This window comes from Leptopilina boulardi, unplaced genomic scaffold (assembly GCF_019393585.1).
Source record: "Leptopilina boulardi isolate dan_hultmark-lab unplaced genomic scaffold, ZJU_Lbou_2.1 LbouV2_169, whole genome shotgun sequence".
In the NCBI taxonomy this organism is placed as follows: Eukaryota; Metazoa; Arthropoda; class Insecta; order Hymenoptera; family Figitidae; genus Leptopilina; species Leptopilina boulardi.
In genome coordinates this window covers 685,181-711,519 of record NW_026137717.1, presented here as the reverse complement: position 1 = coordinate 711,519, position 26,339 = coordinate 685,181, and the positions used below count along the sequence as shown (strand labels likewise).

Here is a 26,339-nt window from a genome sequence, read left to right as displayed (position 1 = left end):
TACAAGGTTATTCTAGAACCCTCAATCTTATTCTGGAACCTACAATGTTATTCTAGAACCTATAAACTTACTTTAATACTTATAATGTTATTCTGGAACCTACAATGTTATTCTAGAACCTACAAACTTAGTTTAATGCCTACAATATTATTCTAGAACCTGCAAACTTAGTTTAGTACCTAAAAGGTAATTTTAGAACCTACAAAGTTATTCTAGTATTTACAAGGTTATTTTAGAACCTACAAGGTTATTCTAGAACCCTCAATCTTATTCTGGAACCTGCAATGTTATTCTAGAACCTATAAACTTACTTTAATACTTATAATGTTATTCTAGAACCTACATTGTTATTCTAGAACCTACAAATTTAGTTTAGTACCTACAATGTTATTTTAGAACCTACAAACTAAATTTAGTTACAATGTTACAATGTTATTCTAGAACCTACAAACTTAGTTTAGTACCTACAATGTTATTTTAGAACCTAGAAAATTAAATTAGGACCTACAATGTTATTCTAGAACCTACAAACTTAGTTTAGTACCTACAAGGTAATTTTAGAACCTACAAGGTTATTCTAGAACCTTCAATCTTATTCTGGAACCTACAATGTTATTCTAGAACCTACAAACTTAATTTAGTACCTACAATGTTATTCTAGAACCTACAATGTTATTTTAGAACCTACAATTTTAGTTTAGTACCTACAATATTATTCTAGATCCTACAAAGTTATTCAAGAATCTGGAAGGTGATTAAAAACTATTTTATAACCTACAAGGCTTTTAGAATCTTCTTAGAACCTTCAAAATTGTTTTAGTGCCTTGGAGCTTTCAAAATATTCTTGTAGGTTCTAGAATAACATTGTAGTTTGCAGAATAAACCTTGTAGGTTGTAAAGTGAGTACTGGAATATCTTTATAAGTTGTAAAAATAATCTTGTTGGCTCTAAAATAACATTGTAGGTTGCAGAATAAACCTTGTAGGTTGTAGAAAAAAATACTTGAATAACTTTATAAGTTGTAAAATAATTTTGTTGGTTCTAGAATAACTTTATAGAATGCAGAGTAACCTTGTAGGTTATAACAGAACATTGTAGGTTGTAAATTATTTCTAGAATAACCTGTTAAATTCTAGAATAATTTGTAGATTCAAGAACAACATTGTAGGTTCTAAAATAACCTTGTAGGTTCTAGAAAAACCTACTAGTTTTTAACAATTTTTTAGGTTGTAGAGTAATTTAGAACGTTTTATAGTATCCCTAACCTAAAATTCAATATTACCAAGAATAAAAAAAAAATTTTTTTTAATAATTTTACACTAAAAAAAATTCTCTCCACTGTTGGTTATTATTGATCACGAGAAGGTCATTCTGAATGTAATAAATACAATACCAATAGTTGAAGAGAGCAATATCGTAGTAAGGGTGTTAGGTTTTGTTCGTTTCAATGTGTGTGAGAGAGAGAGTTTCAAGTTGAAATCGAACAGTAAACTACTTTGCTATATATATATATATTATAGTGACGTAAATGAAATGTCGAAATAGTTTAAAGGAGAGTGTGGGTACTAAACCGGATGACAGGGTTTGCGATTCAATACCGGAAGGGTTGGAAGGGACAGAAAGATTGAGGGGGGGATTGGTGGCGGAAGGAGGCACAGAGATTCTTAACCGTCTTTGGGGGCAATGTCGTTGGCACGATGGCTCAAGTAAGCTTTTCCTATTCTTCTTGCTGTATATTCCCTGATCGGCTTATACGAAATGGATAGCATCTTCGACGATATTTTATTTCGTCGGTTTTATATTCTGTGGCTGTATATTGTGCCTTCTGGGGGTTGTGCGCTATTTCCACGCTTCTTGTGCGGATTTCCGGGTCCCGGCTGATCCGCCGATATAGAAATAGAGATAAGAGAGAGAGAGATAGAAAAAAGGTCGTCGAAAAAAAATAAAATAAAAACAAAAATAGATAAACTTTAATAATAAATAGAATAAAAGAAATTGTCAAACTTTATCTGTCTAAATATCAAATATATATATATATATAAAGAAAAAAAATAAATTAAAAAGAATAAAAAAATTAATTTAAGGTTGTAAAATAATTTTCAAGGTCGTGTAAAATTAGTTTTTAGGTTGTAGAATAAGTTTCAACATTCAAAATTAGGTCACAACCTTAAAATTTTGATCTAGAACCATAAAAATTCATCTAGGACCTATAAAATTGTTTTACAACCTTCAAAATTACTTTACAACCTTCATATTTGTTCTATAACCTTCTGAATTTTTTCTAAAACCTACAATTTGTTTTGTAACATTAAAGATTAATTTACAACCTTAAAATTTGTTTTCCAACCTTCAAAATTGTTTTCCAACCTTTAAAATTAGTTCTTTGACCTACAAAGTTCGTTTTTAAACTTTATAGGGTACTTTACAACCTTAATACTTGTTCTACAACCTTCAAAAATTGTTCTAGGACCTACCAAAATTCATTTTACAACCTTCAAGGTTATTTTACATCCTTGAAATTCGTTCTAATATTTTTAGAGGTAGTTTACAACCTACAAAATTCGTTTTACAACCTTCAAAGTTATTTTTACAACCTTAAAATGTTGATTATAACCATCAAAAATTCTTCTAGAACCTACAAAATTGTTATACAACTATCAAAATTACTTTACAACCTTTAAATTTAATCAAGAACCATCAAAATCCTTGTAAGACCAACAATATTGTTTTACAACCTTAGATAGTAATAATTTACAACCTTCAAATTTGTTCTGGAACCTTTAAAATTATTTTACGTGATAGAAAATTATTTTAAAAAATTTAAAAACTACTTACAACCTTAAAAACTAGTTTACATCCTTCAAAATTAGTTTACAACCTAAAAATTAGTTTACAACTTTAAAAATAATTTTATATTTAAAAAAATTTACAATCTTAAATATTATTTTACAAACTTAAAGAGCATAGTAAATTTTGGAAGTTTAGAAAAAGAGAAAAATACAGAGAGACTAATTAACGGCGGTTTGGCAAAGAAGCAGCAGTATAATTTGAGATGGTTAATATACATGTATACACGCATATATATATATACATACAAGAGAGTACTTTATGAGTAAATGGAATTTCGTTCAAGTTTCGATGGATCGAAATCTTGGCTCATAAAGAAGGTGGCTGGCTCTCCTTTATTTGCATCAGTAATTCACTCAGTTTGCAACATTCAACGACGACGACGACGACTACTATGACGATGACTTTAGGTCGCATTCGCCGGATGCAAAGTGGTATCCTGGGGGACAAAGTTAGTCCGATTTCCGCTTTCCGCCAAATACGTCGCGCCAAAATACAGTTTCTCTCTCTCTCTCTCTTACTCTCTCTCTGAGCTTCGAAAACTTGGCGCCCCCAAAACCAATTCTCACGGCCACCTGGACACAACCGCCACAGATTAGGTGAAATTACAGTTTCCTCCACGAAAGCGAATAATGCGACAATTCTCTTCCATTAACCATCTCTTTCTCTCTATTCCTCTCTCTCTCTGTCTCTCTTTCTTTCTTTCTTTCTTTCTTCATCTTACAACTATTTTAGATAATTTTTCTAAAACCAAATTTTTTAAAATACATTTTACATTAAATAGAATTTTTATTTTATTAAATAAGGTTTTACAACCTTCAAAATTACTTTACAATCTTAGAGAGTATTTTATATGCTATAGAATTAATTTTAAGGTAGTAAAATAAATGAAGGTCGTAAACTAATTTTAATGGTTGTAAAGTAACTTTAAGGTTGTAAACTTACTTTGAAGTTTTAAAATAACTTTCAGGTTGTAAACTGTTCTTAAGGTTGTAAACTAATTTTAAGGTTCTAAACTAATTTTAAAGGTTGTAAACTAAATTTAAGGTTGCAAACTAACATTAAGGTTGTAAACTATTTTTAATAGTGGTAAACTAACTTTAAAGTTGTAAACTAATTTTAAAGGTTATGAACTAAATTTAAAGTTGCAAACTAATTTTAAAGGTGGTAAACTAAATTTAAGGTGGTAAACTAAATTTAAGGTTGTAAACTAACATTAAGGTTGTAAACTAAATTTAAGTTTGTAAAATAACATTAAGGTTGTAAACTATTTTTAACAATGTTAAACTAATTTTAAAGGTTGTAAACTAATTTTAAAGGTTGTAAACCAAATTTTAAAGGTTGTAAACTAAATTTAAGGTTGTAAACTAACATTAAGGTTGTAAACTATTTTTAATAGTGGTAAACTAACTTTAAGGTTGTAAGTTAATTATAAAGGTTGTAAACTATTATTAAGGTTGTAATGTAAAGCACAATATGTTTGCAAAATACATATTCCTGTCCTCGGATCACATGGATGGAAAAAAAAAATTATGAAACCAATCAAAAGAACGCAAAAATGAAAAAAAAAGAATCCCTCCACATTTTAAATTATTTAAACGCAAAATGCAAATTTAAAGTAATAATAGCACTGCCGCACAGTTTGATTATCGATTCTATGAATTCTATTTGAAATTGGAATTGAAGTTCTATCTGATATTCAAAAGTGGAATGAACAAAAGTTTATTCTTTTTTTTTTTTTGTCCTCCCTATTGGGAGTACGTGCCTTTGTGTAATTTTCAGTTGGGAACGATGGCATCTGTAAAAAATAGTACTAATGGCGTAGTTTCGTCTCTGTCAGGAATTCTCCCATATCTATTGGGATCGCCCTTTTCACGTCCCTCACACATAGGTACCACTTTGTGTGTGTGTGTGTGTGTATTCGAGTGAGAGAACGCGAACAAGAAACGGAGAGAAACAATCAGACGAATGGTGGCTCTCTGGACACGCGAGACCCGTCGCAATCGAGGGAAACGATAACGTCGTAAATTTTATCGTCACGCACCCACCACAAATGGACTCATTGCAGTTTGCATTGTTTTCGTTGGTAGTGATTAGGCATTTCGTGGTAAAATAGAATTTACGCTTTCGATATATCGTTCCCCTAAAATTACGAGTAAAATTACAACTGTATATTATATATAAGTGACATTATAATTTGTTTTAGAATATTTAAAATTAGTTGTAAAACATACAAAATTTGTTTTAACTACTTTTAATATTACCTTACAACCTTAAAGATTATTTTACAACCTTCAAAAAAAATTTTATAATTTGATCAACAACCAGCAAAATTAATATAGGACCTACAATTTTTATTTTACAATTTGGTCTAGAACCTTCAAAATTAGTTACAGAACCTACAAAGTTTTGTTCTAAAACCTTCATATTTACCTTACAACCTTCAAATTTGTTCTAAAATCTTCAAAATTATTTTATTGACATACAAATTTGTTTTAGAACCTTCAAAATTTATTCTAGAACCTTCAAAATTAGTTCCAGAACATACAAAATTCGTTCTACAACCTACAAAAATTGTTCTAAAACCTACAAAATTTGTTTTGTAACCTTCATACTTATTCTACTCTCATTGAAGTTATTCTAGAACCTTCTCAATTATTTTATTACCTTACAATTTGTTTTAGAACCTTTAAAGTTAGTTCTAAAATATACCAAATTCGCTTTACAACCTTTAAGGTTTTTTTACAACCTTGAAATTTGTTTTAGTTCCTTCAAAGGTAGTTTACAACCTACAAAGTTCGGTTTATAACCTTAAAGGTTACTTTACAACCTTAATATTTGTTTTACAACCTTAAAATTTGTTCTACAACCTTAAAAATTAATGTAGGATCTACAATGTTTATTTTAGAACCTTATAGGTTAGTTTACAACCTTCAAAATTTGTTCTAAGATCTATAAATTTCATTTTACAACCTTCAAAATTTATTCTACAATCTTTTAAATTTAATTAACAATTTTTTTTCTATATTATAGTATTTCTTTTGTGTTTTCTTATTAATGTTTTTTTCTCTTTTCTTTTGTCGTGTCAAAATTTAGACAATCAAAAAATTGTCATATAGATCATTTCATTTACTATTTAAGAATTTAAATAAATAAAAATTTTCATGTACTTTAATCTTTTTAAAAAAAGTACTAACCGACAATAAAATATTTAAATTCTTTTCAGATCTCTTGTATCATTCTCTCTCTCTCTCTCTGTCTAGATTCTCTCGGTTTTGATCCTTCTTCACTCTAACACACATATATAGAAAGAGGCTTGGAAACCAAAAGCCGTTGATTCGAGATTTGTCCAGCGGGAACACACGTGTTCCCACTCTAATGCTACTTATTTATTTACTATTGGACAGGATTCTCTCCTATTCCTCCATTTTGAATCGTAAACCCAATCCGGATCTAAACTTATCTATAGCTCAAAACTTTAGTCCTGCAGAATTTTCGAGAAAAACAAAAAAAGAGTGTAAAATTTTTTCATTCATTATTTAATTAATACAACTTTAATTATTGTTATAACCTTAAAAAATTAATTTACAATCTTTAAAAGTAGTTTACAACCTTTAAAAGTAGTTTACAACCTTAAAGTTAGTTTACAACCTTAACGATATTTTACAACCTTAAATTAAATTCAAACGACATTTTTACAACCTTTAAAATAAGTTTACTACCTTTAAGTTAGTTTACAACCTTCACGATAGTTTAAAACCTTTAATGATCTTTTACAACCTTTAAAATTAATTTACAATCTTTAAAAGTAGTTTACAACCTTTAAAAGTAGTTTACAACCTTAAAGTTAGTTTACAACCTTAAAGTTAGTTTACAACCTTAAAGTTAGTTTACAACCTTAACGATATTTTACAACCTTAAATTAAAATCAAACGACATTTTTACAACCTTTAAAATAAGTTTACAACCTTAAAGTTAGTTTACAACCTTAACGATATTTTATCACCTTAATGATTGTTTACAACCCTTAAAATTAGTTTACAACCTTAAAGTTAGTTTACAACCTTAACGATTGTTTACAACCTAAATGATTGATTACATCCTTTAAAATTAATTTACAATATTTAAAAGTAGTTTACAACCTTCACGCTAGTTTACAACCTTTAAAATTATTTACTACCTTTAAGTTAGTTTAAAACCCTAACGATAGTTTAAAACCTTTAGAATTAGTTTACAACCTTAAAGTTAGTTTTTTTTGGTCAAAAATAAAATTGTACTAAATTTTTTTAAACAACTATTATTATTTTTTGGTTTGGTAATCTAAGATTATTGTCATAAAGACTTTGTTAAGACTTGGATTATATTCTTAGATTGGCCATTGGGATAAACGTGACCTGAATGGTTATACACAACGAAAACAAGTGTTAGAAACATTCACAAGTATTTTCGCGGAATAAAAAAAAGAAAAACAAGCAAAAAACTTCTTTCCAAGGGAATTAACTTCTTTTTCTTTTCTCTTCTTTTTTTTCTTCAAAACAACTCGAATAAAAATAAATCTTTTTCAGGAAATAATTGCCGCTAAATTATTTTATAATTGTCTCGATATATTTATATTAATAGAAAAAATAAATTTGATTTTTTTTTTGAAATTTTATATTTAAATTAAAATTTTTAATTAATTGAAAAATTTGTTTTTCTAATTTTTGATTTCTAAAGTTTATGTAATAAAATTATTTTTCTTTTTTGGGTGAAAAAAAATTAAAATAACTATTTGGCAAATTCAATTAAGATTAATAGATAAAGACCTTAATTAAGCGGATCTATATTAAGAAAGAAGAAGTAGATAACTTGTGGCAGTAAATTCTTCACATCCAGGACATCATCAGGGCTAAACTGAATATTAAATCATTTTTGACCTCAGCTTCAAGATGAGTTTGATTCATTTTAAAATTAAATTCTAATTTTATTAAAGAAATTCATTTCATATAATAAAAAATAATTTATTTGTATTTTAAAAAAATAATAATAAAAAAAAGGAAACAGAAAAAATTAAAAATAAATTAATGTTCCGAAAATTATTTTCAAGGTTTTAGAATAATTTTTAAGGTTGTAAAGAAATCTAAAATGTTGTAAAACAAATATTTTAGGTCCTAGAACAAATTTTAAAGGTTCCAAAACAAATTTTAAGGTTGCAAAGTAAATTTTAAGGTTGTAAAAAATTTTTTGAATTTTTTCAACTTTCAAGGTTTTAATCCAAAATTTTAAGGTTGTACAGTAACCTTTAAGGTTGTAAAACAAACTTTGTAGGTTGTAAACTACCTCTAAAGGTACTAGAATGAATTTCAAGGTTGTAAAAATAACCTTGAAGGTTGTAAAACGAACTTTGAAGGTTGTAAACTAACTCTAAAAATATTAGAACGAATTTCAAGGATGTAAAAATAACCTTGAAGGTTGTAAAACGAATTTTGGTAGGTCCTAGAACAATTTTTGAAGGTTGTAGAACAAGTATTAAGGTTGTAAAGCGAACTTTGTAGGTCCTAGAACTGTTTTTGAAGATTCAAGAACAAATTTTAAGATTGCAAAGTAGTCATTAAGGTTGTAAAACATAATTGTAGATTCTAAAACAAATTCTGAAGGTTATAGAACAAATATTGAGGTTGTAAAGTAACTTTGAAGGTAGTAAAACAAAATTTTTAGATCCTAGAACTAACATTAATAGTTCTAGAACAAATATTAAAGTTGTAAAGTAACCTTTAAGGTTGTAAAATGAACTTTGTAGGTCCTAGAACTAATTTTGAAGGTTGTAAAATAAATTTTAAGGTTGTTAATAGAACAAAATTGTAGGTCCTAGAAGAAATTCAGAAGGTTATAAAACAAATTTTGAAGGTTGTAAAGTAATCTTCAAAGTTGTAAAACTTACTTTGTAGGTCCTAGAACAAAATTTGAAGGTTCTAGAATAAATTTTAAGATTGTAAAGTAAGTAATAAATTCTGAAAAATAAAGTGTAGGATAGCAAAATATCTTTGAAGGTTTTAAAGTTTTTCCAAAAATTTTAATAACCGTTGAAGGTTAAATTAAAGGTCCTCGATTAAAATCTTCAAAAATATTAAATTATTTTAAAAAATATAAAATAAAGAAATAAAGAATAATTATTTTCGATGACAGATTAAGAAAAAAAAGAACATTAAAGATGTCAAAATATTTGTTTTATTTATGACTATTAAGTATTCTTGCCAATGCCTTGGCTTCTCTCTCTCTCTTTCTGTCTTTAATGTCATCGCTCAAGTTTCAAGACATATTGTCTTTTTGGAGAGACTGTAGCTGTAAATTTTGATAAACTTTATTCCCATGTTATCTTTCAACGGGTAAGGGAAGATCGATTGGCAACGACACGTGAAAGATTATTCGTGCGTGTGCGTGCGTGTGTCAGTGACTATATGGCCTGGTAACGAAACTGGTGCGTTGACATTTGTGGTTAATTTACAACTTGCTCGTGAACGCTTGTACGCCTCGTAAGATCAAACTCTCGAATAAATCCAACTAATCACCCAACATTAGTCGGCCTCGACTAGACTAATGTGACTAGGGAAGGATTTTACCGACGTAATGATTTCACCCGTGAAACACTTTGGACGTCGAGCCAATTAGAGCGTTTCCAAGTTGACTGATGAAAGTAAAAGCAAAATGGCGGGAGGGGGGAAAAGAGCAGAAAAAATGGAAAAAAATACAATTAGGCTTGTTTAATTTACAACCTTCTATGTTTTTTTTACAATTTTAACCTTGTAAAACAACTGAGTATTATTTACAACCTTAAAATTAGTTTTACAACCTTCAAAACTTATTGTTATGGAACCTTCAAAATTTGTTCTAGGACCTTCGAAATTATTTTAGGTCATAAAAAGTTGTGTTACAACCTATAAAAAAACTTTACTATCCTCAAGGTTATTTTTACAACCTTGAAATTTGTTTCAGTACTCACAGATGTAGTTTACAACCTTCAAAATTTGTTCTAGAATCTACAAAGTTTATTTTGCAACCTTTTGGTTTACTTTGCAACCTTCAAATTTGTTCTAGAACCTTTAAAATTTGTTCCAAAACCTACAAAATTATTTTTTATTCTACCAAAATGTTTTCAAATTTTGAAGGTAAGTTTACAACCTTCGAGGTTATTTTTACAACCATGAAATTTGTTCTATTACCTTCGGAGGTAGTTTACAACCTTCAAAATTTGTTCTAGAACCTTCGAAATTATTTTAGGTCCTACAGAGTTGTTTTACAACCTACAATGTTACTTCACTATCTTCTAGGTTATTTCACAACTTTAAAATTTGATTTAAAACCTTCAAATTTAACCTGTTAAAATTTAGTTTACAACCTAAAATTTTACTTTTCAAACTTAATATTTGGTCTAGAACCTTTAAAATATTTAAAATGAAAACTTACAAAAAAAAAGATTTACTAAAATGCAAATTTTTTTATAAATCTATTTCCAAAAAAAAAAATTCTCAAATAGTATTTTTTTTTCTATAAAGAATATTTAACAATGATTCTATGATTTGTACTGACCCAAATTCCATTTTCCGCTTGCAACAGAATCTCAAAACCACCCCCCCCCACCCATTTGCCACGTGGTTTGGGTTAAAATGTGGTGGTAGCAGCGCGGCAGCAGCAGCAGTCCAGTGAATCGGGTAGAGTCACGTAAATATTTTACGGCTAAAGGACGAGCGATCAATTCTCGTTATGCAAACACTCGCCACCGTATGTTATTTTGCATTGTGAAATCGTGTACGTCGCGTACCAATCGAAATTGGATTTATCGTAATAATCTCAGTTAAATGTAATAACCAAGGTAGATAAAAAAAAGAGAGAGAGAGAAGAAAAATATTTAGATATATTGTTTTTTAATTCTTTAAAAATTTGTATTATCTCATAAAAATTAAACAAAAATTTATAGGATTGCATTAAATTTGTTTTAGTTTCTTCTAAATTTTTCTATAAAAAATTCTAAATGCTTTTACGACATTTTAAATTGGTTTACAACCTACTGAAATTTGTTAGAAGCAAATTTAAGTTGTTTTAAAAACTTCTAAATGCAATTATGACCTTCTAAATTTGCTTTACAACCTTCAAAATTGTTTTCAAACTTCTACATTGTTTTACAACCTTCAAAATTGTTTTCAACCTTCTAAATTTGTTTTACAACCTTCAAAATTGTTTTCAACCTTCTACATTGTTTTACAACCTTCAAAATTATTTTACAACCTTCTAAATTATTTTAGAAGCAAAATTAAGTTGTTTTAGAAACTTCTAAATGCAATTATGACCTTCTAAAATGTTTTACAACCTTCTAAATTGTTTTACAACCTTCAAAATTGTTTTACAACTTTCTAAATTATTTTACAACCTTCTAAAATTTTTTTGTAGAACCAAATTTAAGATGTTCTTGAACCTACAAAATGCATTTTTAATCTTCTAAATTATTTTACAACCTTCGAAAGTTTTTAAAACAATAATTAAGTTGTTTTACAACTTTCTAAATTATTCTGCAACCTTCGAAATTTTTTAGTACCAGATTTCAGTTATTCTAGAACCTTCTAAATAATTCTACAACCTTCTAACATTTTTTATAATCAGTTTTGAGTTGTTTTAGAACCTTCTAAATAAATTTATGACCTTCTAAATGGATTTACAACCTTTTAAATGTTTTATTATTAAGTTGCAGTTGCTTTAGAACCTTCTAAAATATTTTACAACCTTCTAAAAATTTTTACAAAAACCAAATTTAATTAATTATTTTACAACCTTTTAAATTTCTTTTGCAGACAGATTTTGAGTTGTTTTAAAACCTTCTAAATTATTTTACAACCTTTGAAATTTTTTTATAACCAGATTTAAAATGTTTTAGAACCTACTAAAATTTATTTTTTTAAAATCACTTTAGGACCTAAATTTTTGAGACCTCGAAAAGATTATAGTAATTATATTCAATACCCCCCCCCCCCTCTCTCTCTCTATATATATATATATATAAATAAATTTTAGATACTTAATCGATTTCTATTCGTATTTAATTATGAAGCGGAATTTTGAGAGAGAGAGTGAGCTCTCTGAGGTTCAATCTTTGACGTAACTTCCGGTTAATCTAAAGTACTGACCAAGTGTTAGTGACGGTTGGAAAAGGTGGTGAAAGGGGGGGGGATTGAGGATCAGCTTTGACGCGTTTGAGTTCAGTTCACTTCAACAACTTGGCACCGTCATCTGACCCTTTAGTCCTTTGCCCCCCCTCTCTCTCTCTCTCTCTCTCTCTACAAGTAATAATGTCTTCCCGATAAATCCAACTCACTGGATCCTTCCTCGAGGGCGAAAACTTAACCCTTACTTCGTCCTCGGGTGTGAACAATTGTTGAGTTTCTCACAGAGTCCCGAATCTTTCAATGGACCACTTCTCTCTCTCTCTTTCTATTTATAACAAAATAGGTTTGATATAGCTTTGGGATCAGTTTGGACCAATAGCTTTTCTCTTTCTCTAAAGAGAGAGTGAACGAGAGAGAGAGAAGTTGCAGTCGAGCGTGGACCAATTCTAGAGTTCCCTCTGTCCTTCTCTTGAGACTATTCGAGTCAGTGCCATCACTTCTTGAGGCAAAAGGGTTTAGGTCCCCTCCCCCCCCCCCACCGCCACACATATACACAGTTTCTCACCCTCGATGCAATGTTGTTCCATCTAAGTTTATTGCCCCGAGATAACCTCCAGAACCGACCCACTCGTTCTTATTCAAGATTCACAAGTACCATCATATATACATATATATATCTATGTATATAACTATGCGGCTAACGAGAGTTACTGAATGATGTGATTTAACTTTGACTATATGAGAAAAGACGAAGAAACCAAAATGATTTTATTTCATGTGATTGGCGCGACTGTAATAACAGAAATATTTATTGTTTTGCAAACTTTTAAGGATAACTTACAACCTTCTTTATTCAAGAAACTTTGAAATTTTTTCTAGGACCTACAAAGTTAGTTTTACAACCGTAAAGTTTACATTACAAAATTTACAAATTTTTTCTTAACCTCTGCAGTTACTTTTTTACAATCTTCAAATTTGTTCTATCACCTTCAGAATTATTTTACAAACCTTCAAATTTGTTTGAAACCTTCAAAAATTTGTTCTAGGACCTACAAATTTTGTTTTGTAACCTTCAAGTTTATAAGTAGAAAGTTAAAATTTGTACTAGGACCTTCACAGTTATTTTAGAACCTTCAAATTTGATCTAGAACCATTAAAATAAGTTCTAGAACCTCGAAAGTTTGTTCTACAATATTTAAAAATACTTTACAACCTTTAAAATTGTTCTAGAACCTTCAGAATTAGTTCCAGACCTTACAAAATTCGTTCTACAACCTTCAAGTTTCCCTTACAACCTTAAAATTTGATCTAGAACCTTCAAAATTAGTTCTAGGACCTTCAAAGTTTGTTCTACAATATTAAAAAATACTTTACAACCTCTAAATTTATTCTAGAACTTTTGAAATTAGTTCTTGAACCTACAAAGTTCGTTCTACAACCTTCAAATTTCTCTTACAACCTTCAAATTTGATCTAGAACCTCCAAAGTTTGTTCTAGAACCTTAAAGTTCACCTTACAACCTTAATAATTATTCTAGAACCTCCACAATTATTTTCCAACCTTCAAATTTGTTCTGGAATCAACAAAATTTGTTCTAGAACCTTAACAGTTATTTTACAACCTTCAAACTTGATCTAGAACCTCCAAAGTTTGTTCTACAACCTTAAAGAACACCTTACAACCTTAATAATTATTCTGAAACCTCCACAATTATTTTTCAACCTTAAAATTTGTTCTAGAACCAACAAAATTTATTCTAGAACCTTAAAAGTTATTTTCCAACCTTCAAATTTGATCTAGAACCTTCAATATTAGTTCTAGGACCTTCAAAGTTTGTTCTACAATATTAAAATATACTTTACAACCTCTAAATTTATTCAAGAATCTTCAAAATTAGTTTCAGAACCAACAAAGTTCGTTCTACTACCTTCAAATTTCTCTTACAACCTTCAAATTTGTTCTAAGACCCACAAAATTTGTTCTGCAACATTAAAAAATATTTTACAACCTTCAAAATCGTTCTAGAACCTTTAGAATTAGTTCTAGAACCTACAAAATTGTTCTACAACCTTCAAATTTGATGTAGAACCTCCAAAGTTTGTTCTACAACCTTAAAGTTCACCATATAACCTTAATAATTATTCTGGAACCTCCAGAATTATTTTCCAACCTTCAAATTTGTTCTGGAACCAACAAAATTTGTTCTAGAACCTTAAAAGTTATTTTTCAACCTTCAAATTTATTCTAGAACGAACAAAATTTATTCTAGAACCTTAATAGTTATTTTCCAACCTTCAAATTTGTTCTAGAACCTTCAAAATATTTTAGAACTTTTCAGTCCTTTTAGAAGCTAAAAATTTTTCTACAACATTCAAAATTTTTTAGAACTAAATTTTAATTGTTTCAGAATAGTTTTGAGGGTTCTTTGTATAATAGTGTAGGTTAATTTATAACCTTTTAATAATTGTAAAAACTTTAGTTTTAAAAAATTGTAAATAAAATTATAAATTAAATCATAAATTAAATTATAAATTAAATTATAAATTAAATTTTTAATTATGAATAAAACTAATAAAAACTTTCTTTTTCTTGTTTAGGTAAGTTTCATCATTTTATGGCAATAGCTAGTTGAAGATATTTGTAAGTACACTTATTGATTTTAATTTTATATTTAGGATATGAATTTTTTTTTCAAAAGAAAGAAAAAAATAAAATAAAAAATGAAAACCGATTTTCAGGGAAAAATTGTTAAGAACTTTTCAATTTCTTACGGTTTTCTTTTTTATTTATTTATTTTTTTCTATATTATTGAATTTTTATCTTTTTTTTCCTTTTTTTGCTTTCGATTTAGCATTAAACGACATTTCAGAACCCTTCGGACTTTCATCTCGTAAATACGTAATTTCAAGGGAATCTCGTTCGCTCTCCTTCCTCTCTCTCTCTCTCTATTTTCGCTTTACCACAATACGTTCTGACATCCGCACAAAGCATCACATTTCATTTTACAAATTCCACAATAATTCTCGCCACACACAGACAATTTTGATTTTCAAGATTATTTATATATATATTTGTATATTGAAACCATATAACTGACACTATTTATTTAATATTATTTATTTTTTATTATTTTATTTAAAAATATATTTTTCTATAAATAATAACACCAATAATAATAATATTTAATTTTAAAAACGTCTCGTTCACGGAAAAAAAAATTTTATCTGAAACAGTAAAAGATTTTTTTAAAATAATGAAAGATTTAACTGAAACAATTAAAACTTTTTCTATTCTAGTGAAACCTTTCGTTGTTCCAGGTAAATATTTTTTTCCGTGTTAATATAATTTATTTTTTATTATTTTGTTTATAAATTATTTGTTTTATAAACAATAATAATAATAATATTAAATTTTTTATTTTTTAACGCGTCTCGTTAACAATAGTGATTAAAAATGTCGATAAGAGTATTTTTTTCCAATTTTATAAATATAACTTCAAATTTTTTTTTCTTTTTTTTCGAATAGACAAAAACGTGCTTTGTTTCAATTTTTTTTGTGTATGTGCATCGTAATTAATTTACAGATTCGAAACATAATAAAGCTGTTTATTTTTTTTTTTTTTTTTTTGTTTTTTGTTTTTTTGTTTTTGGTATACGTGAGGCAAAAAAAAAACCCGGCTTTAGAAAAAAATCGAACCAGGGAATTAAAGTCATGAAAACAAGAGGTATTAGACTGTAAGCCGGTTTTCATATCGTGCGGAGTCGTATTGTCGACAAAAGCTGTTATCGCCAAACGGCACGCGTCCAAACCGGGGGGGTGGTGGGGGGCTCACTCGCGTCAAAAGAGATTTTGTCACTTTCACGAGAGACACATCTAGATATTCAGAAGCTTTTTTTTTGAATTTCCTACATACTTCTTTCTCCAAGTGTAGAAAAAAAGACAAATCTTCTTGTTGAGTTTCCCTTTACTACCTTCAAATTTGTTCTACAACCTTCAAATTTAGTTCTAGGACCTTCAAAATTTGTTCTGAAATATTAAAAAATACTTTACAACCTTAAAATTTATTCTAGAACCATTAAAATTAGTTCCAGAACATATAATGTTCGTTCTACTACCTTCAAGTATCCATTACAACCTTTAAATTTCGTCTGAAACCTTCAAAATTAGTTCCAGAACCTATGAAATTCGCTCTAATACCTTTAAGTATCCCCTGCAACCTTCAAAATTAGTTTTAGAACCTACAAAGTTCGTTTTACCACCTACAAGTTTCACTTTCAACCTTCAAATTTGTTCTAAGACATACAAAGTTTCTTCTCTACTATTAAACAATACTTTACAACCTTCAAAATTTGTTCTAGGACCTACAAAGTTTGTTCTGCAACATTAAAAAATATTTTACAACCTTCAAAATCGTTCTAGAACCTGCAAAATTTTTTCTACAAGCTTCAAATTTATTACAGAACCTCTAAAATTTGTTCTAAGACCTTCAAAATTTGTTCTGCAATATTAAAAAATACTTTACAACCTTTAAAATCGTTCTACAACCATCATAATTAGTTCCGGAACCTACAAAATTTGTTCTACAACCTTCAAGTTTCCCTTATAACCTTCAAATTTATTACAGAACATTCAAAATTTGTTCTAGGACCTTCAAAGTTTGTTCTGCAATATTCAAAAAATATTTTACAACCTTTAAATTTCTTCTAGGACCTACAAACTTAATTCTTCATTGTTATAAAAATACTTTACAACCTTTAAATTTGTTTTAGAACCTACAAAATTAGTTCCAGAACCTAAAAAGTTTGTTTCACAACCTTCGGGGATATGTTTACAACCTTGAAATTTGTTTTAAAACCTTCAATATTTGTTCTTGGGCTTAAAAAAATTTAGAAAATTCTAAAATAACTAAAATCTGTATCTTAAATTAAAAATTTAGAAGTTTGGCGATTAATTTAGACGGTTGTTGTACAATTTTTAAGATCGCAAAACAAGTTTCCAAATGTCCCGGAAGCAATTTCAAAAAGATACACTTAAAGTACCTTGAATATGTTTCTAAATTTTGAATTTAGTAGAAAATTCTTTAGCAAATAAAAGTTCCATTACATAAATGTTTTTTTTTTCTAAATAAATCAGGTTATACAAAACACTAGAAAATTATTTCCAAAAACATCAATTCTATTATTTAAAAATTTTATAGATAATTTTTGCTGAAAAATAAATCCTGTAACAAAAATCAAGTTTTTTTTTGATTTTTCAAAAAGAAACGTAAAACTTTTTACAAAATAACATTTCGACAAAAAAAAAAAAAAAAAAAAAGCAACAACAACGAACAAACTTATCGTCAACATTTTTTGCAAATGACCATATATATATATAACCGCGCTTAAAATAAGGCGAGAAAAACTTTGCGGTATGGAAAAAGATTTTTCGTTTAGCACATAAATGTGAGTTTGCGTTTCAAAGCTCAATATTCATTCGAATCGTTACGGAAGTTAGAATGGTAAAGAGAGAGAGATGGGGGGGGGTAGAAAAAAAGACAGAGAGAGGAATAGAGAGAGAGAGAGAGAGAGAACTGGAAGGCTGACCAGAGCTCAAAGTTATTTACGGTTTGCACTGTACGCTACTTTTTGTAATGTGTAAGCTTTTGCAAGCCAGTTCGACGATAAAGCCCCGCGCATCGCTTATGCCACTGTCGTTTTAGCCAAATTCCCAGGGACGTCGCGAACCAGGCGATAACCCGACGAATACATCAACCCTTAGATTAAAACATCCACCCCCCTCTCAACCCCCCCTCAATCCCCCCTTATATGCTACCGTTGCTCTTAGATTAAAACGTCACGCTATCGGTCAAAGAAGAGAGAAAGAGAGAGAGTAAGAGAGAGAGAGAGAGAGAGAAATACTGGTCCATAGAATCAGTAAAAAGAGACAAGCGCAATGTCGATGTTCCGATGAAGTAATTTCAAAAGACACGAGCCCTGAAAATTGCTAGTGGTATATACATCTACCTATATATATATATATATATATAAAACGCGACTCTTTTGTGTCCATGTTATAAAAAAAAGAGGGGTAAAAAAAATTGATCATCTCCCACAAATGAGGTACCTACTTTTTTTTTTTTTTTTTTTTTTTTTAAAGAGGAAATTGCTTCTTGAAAATGAAGGGAAAAACGGTTCAATAGAATTCTATATATATATATATATGTATATTTAAATATATAACAGTTCGTGCGGAAAAATCTAACTGAAATTTTTTTTTTTTTTTTTATTAGAACATTAACAGAAAAAAGTAAAATCTGTATATGGGATATTTTACACGCCGCAAAAATAAAAACGTTAAGAATATAAAATTTTTCAAGAAATTCAAATGAAATTTAGGCATTTTTTCACTTCTTAACTTATAAAACTAATTGTCAAATAAATATTTTGTTCTAATACTGTTTATATAAATGTTCCTTCGTATATAATTTATCAAAAAAAAAAAAAAAAAAAAATCATACCCAAAGTTTTAATTAAAAATAATTCAGATTTTTAAGTATCCGATTCGAGAATCACAAAAGTTTTTTATGTACTGGACCCCTTAAAAAAATTTTTTAGGTTTATATCTAAAATCACTAAAATTTGATTCTAAGAAAAAAAAATTGTTTCAGACCACCTAAAAATATTCCAAAGAATTTCCTATGGGATTCCGATGAGATTCCGACGGAATTAGGACTCTAAAAATTTTGAAAAAAAAATTAATCGGAATTCCGTCGGAAATTCTTTGGAACTCCGATGGAATTCCGACGGAATTACGTTGGAAGTTCCGGCGGAATTCTGATAGAACCTCCAGGGGGCACTTTCCGGGGAATCTTTCCAAGTGGGTTGATTCTAAAAAAAAAAAAAAAAATTAAGAAGATTCTAAATCAAATCAAATGTGGTTACAAAATTTTTTTTTTTAAGATTTTTGAACCTAAATCTGATAACAAAAAAAATTTATAATGTTGTAGAACATTTTTAGAAGAAGGTTATATACGCTGAAAAAATGATTTGGTATTTTGACAATCAAACGTTTGGTTGGTATTTAAGCAACCAAAAATTTTTCTTGTTGAATCAACAAAATTTTGGTTTTTCCCAATAAAACTTTAGTTAGGACAAATAAAAATCCTTTTTTTTCTAATTTTGGTTGTGTCAAACAAATTTTGATTGAGACAATTAAAATTTTGTTGATTTAACAAAAAAATCTTGGTTGCTTAAATACCAATCAAACGTTTGGTTGTTAAAATACCAAACCCTTTTTTCAGTGTATAAAGATTTATTTAGAAAGTATAGTTGGAACAATTTCGAAGGTTCCAAAAAAAAAAAAAACTCAAAATCTGGTTCTGAAAAAATTTAGAATATTCAATGAAAACTCTTTAATCTGGTTTCAGAAAAAAAAAAAAAAATTTTAATTTTTTGGGAAAAATTTATTATATTCTAAAACAAATGAAAAATTTGGTTCTAAAAAATGTTTTAGCTAATTACTGAGCACCTAATTCGTAAAACCACGTAAACCAATGAAATTTGAAGATTGTGCATCGAAATGTCCAATTTGGTCAACAAAATCGATATAGATATATGTTTAGTGTATACAGGGAGAATTGGAACTCGGTTAGAGAGAGATTGGTTGAGAGATCGATGCGTCTTGGTTTTGTCCAGAAAGATATAGAGTGATATTATTCGAATATCTCGAGTACCGGAGGCGTCCCTGTTATATTGGTATGTCCACTAGTTTGAGGCTGCGTGGCCAATACGCTATATGGTATGTGTTTTGGTGTCACAATTCAGATCGTCGAGTGTTACTTCGGTATTTTCATTATTTTATAATTATAATTATAATTATTATTATATTTTATAACTATTTATATTTATATTATTATTATTATTGTTATTATTATTATTATTATTATTATTATTATTATTATTATTATTATTATTATTATTATTATTATATTATAATATTATAATAGTTATAATTACAATATCATAATAATTATACAAAGAAAAAAAAATATTTACTTGAAACAGCTATAAGTTTTACTGGAACAGCGATATGTTTCACTAAAACAACGAAAGTTTTCGCTATTCTAGAGAAACATATCGCTGTTCTAAATAAATTTTTTTTTTTTCATTTAAAATTATTTATTAAATATTTAATAATTTTTCTTATTTAATAATTAAATTTCTGCAAACAAAAATTTATAGAAATTAGAAGAAAAAAAAAATTCAAATAATTTTAGAGAATTAGATTTAAATTTATATTTAAATTTAAATAAAAATAAAAAAAAATAACAAAAAATTTCAAACAAATTTTTCAAAAATATAATATAGAAATTATTATTATTTTCAAGAGGGAAAATAAAATTCTTTACTTGGATAGTTATATAATGCATATTATATATATGTATAGTTTGGATATTTCAAAAAAGGGGGTTGAGAGGTTTATTTTTCCGTACGATGTCGTCGTCGTCGTTGTCGTTGGTGTCGCGACGAATTTTCCTCAATTGTTTACCTCTCCTCTGTATACTATTTTCCTTTGCTTTCGTTCAACAAACTCCCACACGCTAAAGCATAGCACTTATGCACACGTGCTCATTTTATTGTTCCACGCAAAACAAAAGTATAGAACATGCTCGAAATGAAGCGACACGTCAGAACAAACGACGACCTTTCGAGGGAAGAGAGAGAGAGAGAGAGAGAGAGAGAAATAATAAAAAAAAATTGTACAAAAGAAAAATAAATGTAGAAAAAAAAATTTACAAAATAATGTAGAAATAATAAAGAAAGATTTAAAAAAAATTTTTTTTAAGATTCTGAAAAATTTTGAATCTTGAAAAATTTACAAAGTTGTATAGAAAAAGGTTCTACAATCAAAAGAAGGTTCTAAAATATCTACAAGATTGTAAAATATTTTTGCAAGATTCAAAAAAAAACTGTAATTTGTTATCATAAAATTTTCAAGGTTGTAGAATAATTTAGAAGGTTCTAAAAATTAACTGGAAATTGATTCAAAAAAAATTTTAGGTTCTAAAATAATTTAGAAGATTCTAAAAAAAAAACTCAAACTTGGTTCTAAAAAATTTAGAAGATTGTAAAACAATTAAAAAGATTATAAATTCATTTAAAAATGTCATAGAACAACTCAGTAAAAATTTTTTGAAAGTTGTAAAACAATTCTTGAAGGTCATAAATGCATTTTTAAGATTCTAGAACAATTGAAATTTGATACAAAAAAAAAAAAATTTCAAACATTGTAGAATAATTTAGTAGCTTCTAGAAAAAACTGAAATCTTCTTCTAAAAATTGAAAAAGTTGAAAAAATTCTAATTGTATATAAAATTTTAAGATTCCAGAATCTTTCTAGATTCTAAAATAACTAAAATCTGGTTTTAAAAAAATTTAAAAGATTGTAATACAATTCAGAAGGTTATTCATTTAATAAAAATGAATAATTTAGAAGTTATACAGAGCTTTAATTTTAAAAATTCAAAAGGTTCTAAAATCCGATTTGGTTGTAAAAAAAATTTTGAATGTTGTATAATTTTTGGCTATTAATACAACTGAAATCTAATTCGAAACATTTGGAAGATTACACTGTTCGACAATGTAGATTCCAAAAACAACTTAAATTTGATTAAGAAAAAAAAAAATTTTTTTTTTAAAGTTCTAGAAGAATTTAGAGTTTTACTGATGCATTTAGAAAGTAGTTGGAACAATTCTGAAGCATTTGGAACCTTAGCCTTCTAGTAGTATAGCCATTCTTAAGGCTCTAAAAATAACTTGAATCTGCTTCCAAAAAATTAAGAATTCAAAATTAGTGCTGCAAATAGGTCAAGAATCGAAAAAAAAACCCCAATCCGGACCTTCGGCAACGATTTTAGAGCCTACCAATTCAAAATCATTAAATTTTAAAAATTCTCCAAAGTATTAAGAATACAATAATATTTTCTCCAACATCATTAAACCTCGACAAATCAAAATTTCTTCTACCCCATAATCAACAAAATCCACATCATCAAAATAAATACAATATATTTTTGTGGCTGTTGTAAGGTCCTTTTAGGAAGGCAATTTCCGATAGTAAGGCGGAAATCGAATTCCCTAGAGAGCCAAGGGAAACGGACAGTATATTTCAAACACTGGATTAATGTTTCTCTATACATTTATCGAATTTGTTGTCCAGTTGTTTTTTTTTCTTTTTTTTTTTTTTAATTCACAGAAGGCTAAAAAATACTAAAAAATTTTGTTTGAACTTGTTTTTTATAAACGTTTTTGTAAAGTGTTGCAACACACGTAATTCACCTTCTCCATCCCTCCCTCCCCCCACCTTCTACTGGGATTGTGGGGTGTGCGCATTTTGGTTCGTTAGTTATTTGATCGACGTGTAATTACGCGAACGATTGGCAAACTTCGTTGCTTCGTAAAATTGATAATGGCACGCGTTCACCAAACAAAAACAGAATACGGCCACAGAGCCACTCTCTCTCTCTCTCTCGTTTTCAAACTGCGTAAGTAGTTAGACCAATTTCGTTTTATTTCCTCTGATTATAGTCAAACCCCAAAAACTTTTCTCTACATTTGGATAACCTCATCGTAAAACAAAAGAAAATTTTCATCAACAATTATAAAATCAATTTACAAGTTTTAATGATCCACACAATTATTTCTTTCCCCCTTTTTTTTTTTTTTTTTTTGCATTGAAACATTTTCTATGCGCTTGAAAATTTTCTTGATATTAGACAAAATAATGTGGGAGAATTAGTTTTGGATTTAATTTTTGTATTTAGAATTTAATTTTGGTATTAAAAAATTTAAATTTTGGTATTTTGCTTCTTTGGATTTAATTTAATTTCTTTTGCTAATCGTAATTTTTTTTTTTTTCTATAAAGCAAAACAGTTTCAGATTTGAACCCATCATCTCGGGCTCAATTCCTAATCTTCTTCAATTAACAAAATTTTGTGTTTACTATTTTGTCGTTTGTTTATTATTAATTATTTCGAAAGCAATGTTTGTTAATGGCTGGAGACCTCTAATTTCTGAACTCGATATATATATATATAGTTTCAGAGAGACTTAGTGGATTTGGTTTTGGGGGATGTGCTATCAGCACACATACCAACAGTAATTACCCCATCTGTCTTCAAGCACCCTTCTCGAGAGGACCATATATATATACCTCTATGGTCTGAATATGTACCCCCGGCACCTTTGTCAAAGACGCCTTAGGCGATCATCCTCCCCCCCCTCCTCTCTCCCAAAAACCACATCTAACAGAGGCAATAAAATTTATTAGTCCAATTGTAATTATTAACACTTGTCAAGAGAGTTAGGGAAGTGAATTTTTTTTTATTGATTGGTTTGAGAATTTTTTGTATTTTCTACCTTCTGTTTTAGATTTTTAGAATTTTTATGCTTTAGAAGAATTAGAATTTGGTTTTTAAAATTTAACAAAGTTGTTGCATTGTTTAGGGTTTTTTTTTGATGGATTTTGAAATTCGATGCTGCAGAATTCTACGTTTGGTAGACATTCGGATTAGGGTATTTTAATTCTTGTTCTTCTGTTTTGCAGCAGTAATGTTGCATTCTTAATAATTAAATTTAGTTAATATTTTGCTAAAGGTCCAAATTAGGATATTTTGATTCTTAACCTTCTGTTTGTAGCACTAATGTTGTAGGCCGCTGAAGGTCCGGATTAAAATAATTTAATTAACCTTCTGTTTGCAGCACTAATGTTGCATTCTTCATGCTTAATTTTAGTGGATTTTGATATTTGATGCTTCAGAATTAACATTCCGTAGGCTCCAAAATGCCGAAGATCCGAATTAGGGTATTTTAAATCTTGTCCTTCTGTTTGCAGCAGTAATGTTGCATTCTTAATCTCGTTCTTAATACCTAAGTTTCGAATTTTAAAATTTTAAATCGACAGTTGAAAGGCTCCAAAATACTGAAGGTCCAGATTATGGTATTTATATTCCCGATCTTCTGTTAGCAGCACTAATGTTGCAGTCTTCCTGCTCAACTTTAGTGGATTTTTAAAATTCGCCGCTGCAGAATTAACGTTCCCTAGGCTCCAAAATAGTTTGCTGAAGGTCCGGATGAAAATAATTTAATAACATTTCCGTTTCGCAGCACTAATGTTGCATTATTAATGCTTAATTTTAGTTTTCAAATTCGATAATTTTAAATCGACATTTTCTATGCTTCAAAATCGTTGAAGCTCCGGATTCATTTGATTTTTGAACCTTCTTGTTTGCATAAGAATTGTTGCACTCTTTCTGCTTAATTTTTACCGGATTTTCAAAATCGATGATTTCGAATTTAACATTAATTGTTTCTAATAACGTTGCTGAAGGTCCAGATTAAAATAACTCAATTGCTAATATTCCGTAAGCAGTATTCAGTTCTTAATACTTATTGGATTTTTTCAAAATTGATGATTTTAGAATTAACCTTTACGCTCCAAAATCTAATACACAAAACTACAATTATTTTAGTATACACAAATTATGCCATAGAAATTTACATTAATTCCGTTCATAGATAATTTCGAGTTTCCCGCATGGCAATTAAAGTCGAAATTCTAGAAGCGGAAATACACCTTGGGAGTTGGTGCAGTAAAGTCGGAGTTCGCGAATGGAAATATATATGTATATATATATATATATATATATACAAATATAAATTGTATAGGCTACTTGAAATTTTGGGTTTGTGTGTCTCTTCCGGAAAGAGCTTAATACGGAAGCCAAAGGAATCTGATATAGAGCCACTGGACTGAGTTGGACAATGGGCAGGTTTGTTGGGTTACATTCGTGTTGGCTATTTGCCAGTTTACATTGTCCAAACGGGACGTTTCGTACAACTGAACTTCTTCCTCCAACACGTGCAACCCTTACACTCATTTGCATGTATAATGTATATATATATATAATGATAAAGACCACTTGGCAAAACGGTATTCTCCTCTCCATACTAATGGACATAGTATTTTTGCCTTTAAACTATCTTAAAGTTGTCTGATTTTCAGCACAGATCATTCAATTATTTTATGTTGTTCCTTTTATTTTGGTTTATGAAACAATCAAACAAATTGAATAATTTTAAGAGAACAATTTAGAAGGGTTTAACAGATTAGAAGATTTTCATTTTGTTATTTCTTTAAAATGTTCGGAATATAATGTTTTCTCAATAATTTTTTTGAAACTTTTAGTGTATTTTCCCCTAATCCTGTAAGCAAACTTTACAAACAAGGAAGACACCAACGCTTAAACAATTTAATTCATGAAGCACTTGGCGCGTCTGGGTTTAGGTGCGGTCGTTTAATTTTTCTTCTTTCTTTTTGTTGTTTTTGCTAAGTTGCTTACTCAAGGAAGCTTCCCGTACAAGTTTACAGCCATTAACGCAACTCTCTTGTGTATAGGAGGAGGGGGGGGAGTGGGATGAGAATCTCCAAGAGGTGAAAAGGGTGTTCACGTATGAGCGAATCTCAGAGTAAAGTTGTATACGCGTGCAACGTGTATATTCATATACAGACAATGGAATGGGCCGCTTTTACCTTAAGAGGTTAAATTATGCGACAATCAAGTGCACCGCAGACCCTCGTCCCTTTGTGTATTCCAAAAGGCTTACTCCTACCAAGTATCGTTAGGTGTCGCGCAAAGAGCCTTTGGATACCACTGGTCCTTGCAATGCTCGTCGTGGGATTTCAAACACCTGGGACGTGTCTGTTTCCCTACTATGTAGAATATACATATGAATACGATTAGAATGATGTTTATGGACATTGACGTTGTAAATTTCACTTTCTGTCTAATCAAAAAAGATGTTATTCGCTAATTTTACAGATATTCAGCAATGTCATTTATATTCGAATCGATTTTGAAAAAACACTAAAGAAGAAAGTAGTAATAGCAGGTATACACCCAAAAATTGTGGGAAAAATTTTTGGAAAATAAAATTTGCGAGATAATGTCTTAAGAATAATGCCAAAAAATTGAGCAAAAAGTCTCGAACAAAAAATGTATGGCGCACTTTTTGATTGGTCCAGCGGATGCTGAGCTACACTCAGATAAATTTTTTAAAAAATTTCGAAAAATTAAATTTGCGAGATAATTGATCGGGAATACCGCCAAAGTCTTAACCCGGGAGTCTCGAACAAAAAATGTATGGCGCACTTTTTGATTGGTCCAGCGGATGCTAAGCTACACTCAGATAAATTTTTTAAAAAATTTTGAAAAATTAAATTTGCGAGATAATTGATCGGGAATAACGCCAAAGTCTTAACCCGGGAGTCTCGAACAAAAAATGTATGGCGCACTTTTTGATTGGTCCAGCGGATGC

The 26,339-nt window shown here is 28.9% G+C and overlaps 1 protein-coding gene across 12 annotated transcripts in view; it reads left to right on the top strand.

Moving 5' to 3' along the window:
• LOC127277523 (CUGBP Elav-like family member 2) overlaps positions 1 to 26,339 on the top strand; it is a 282,967-nt gene that overhangs the window by 75,349 nt on the left and 181,279 nt on the right. The gene's annotated exons all lie outside the window — the stretch shown is intronic.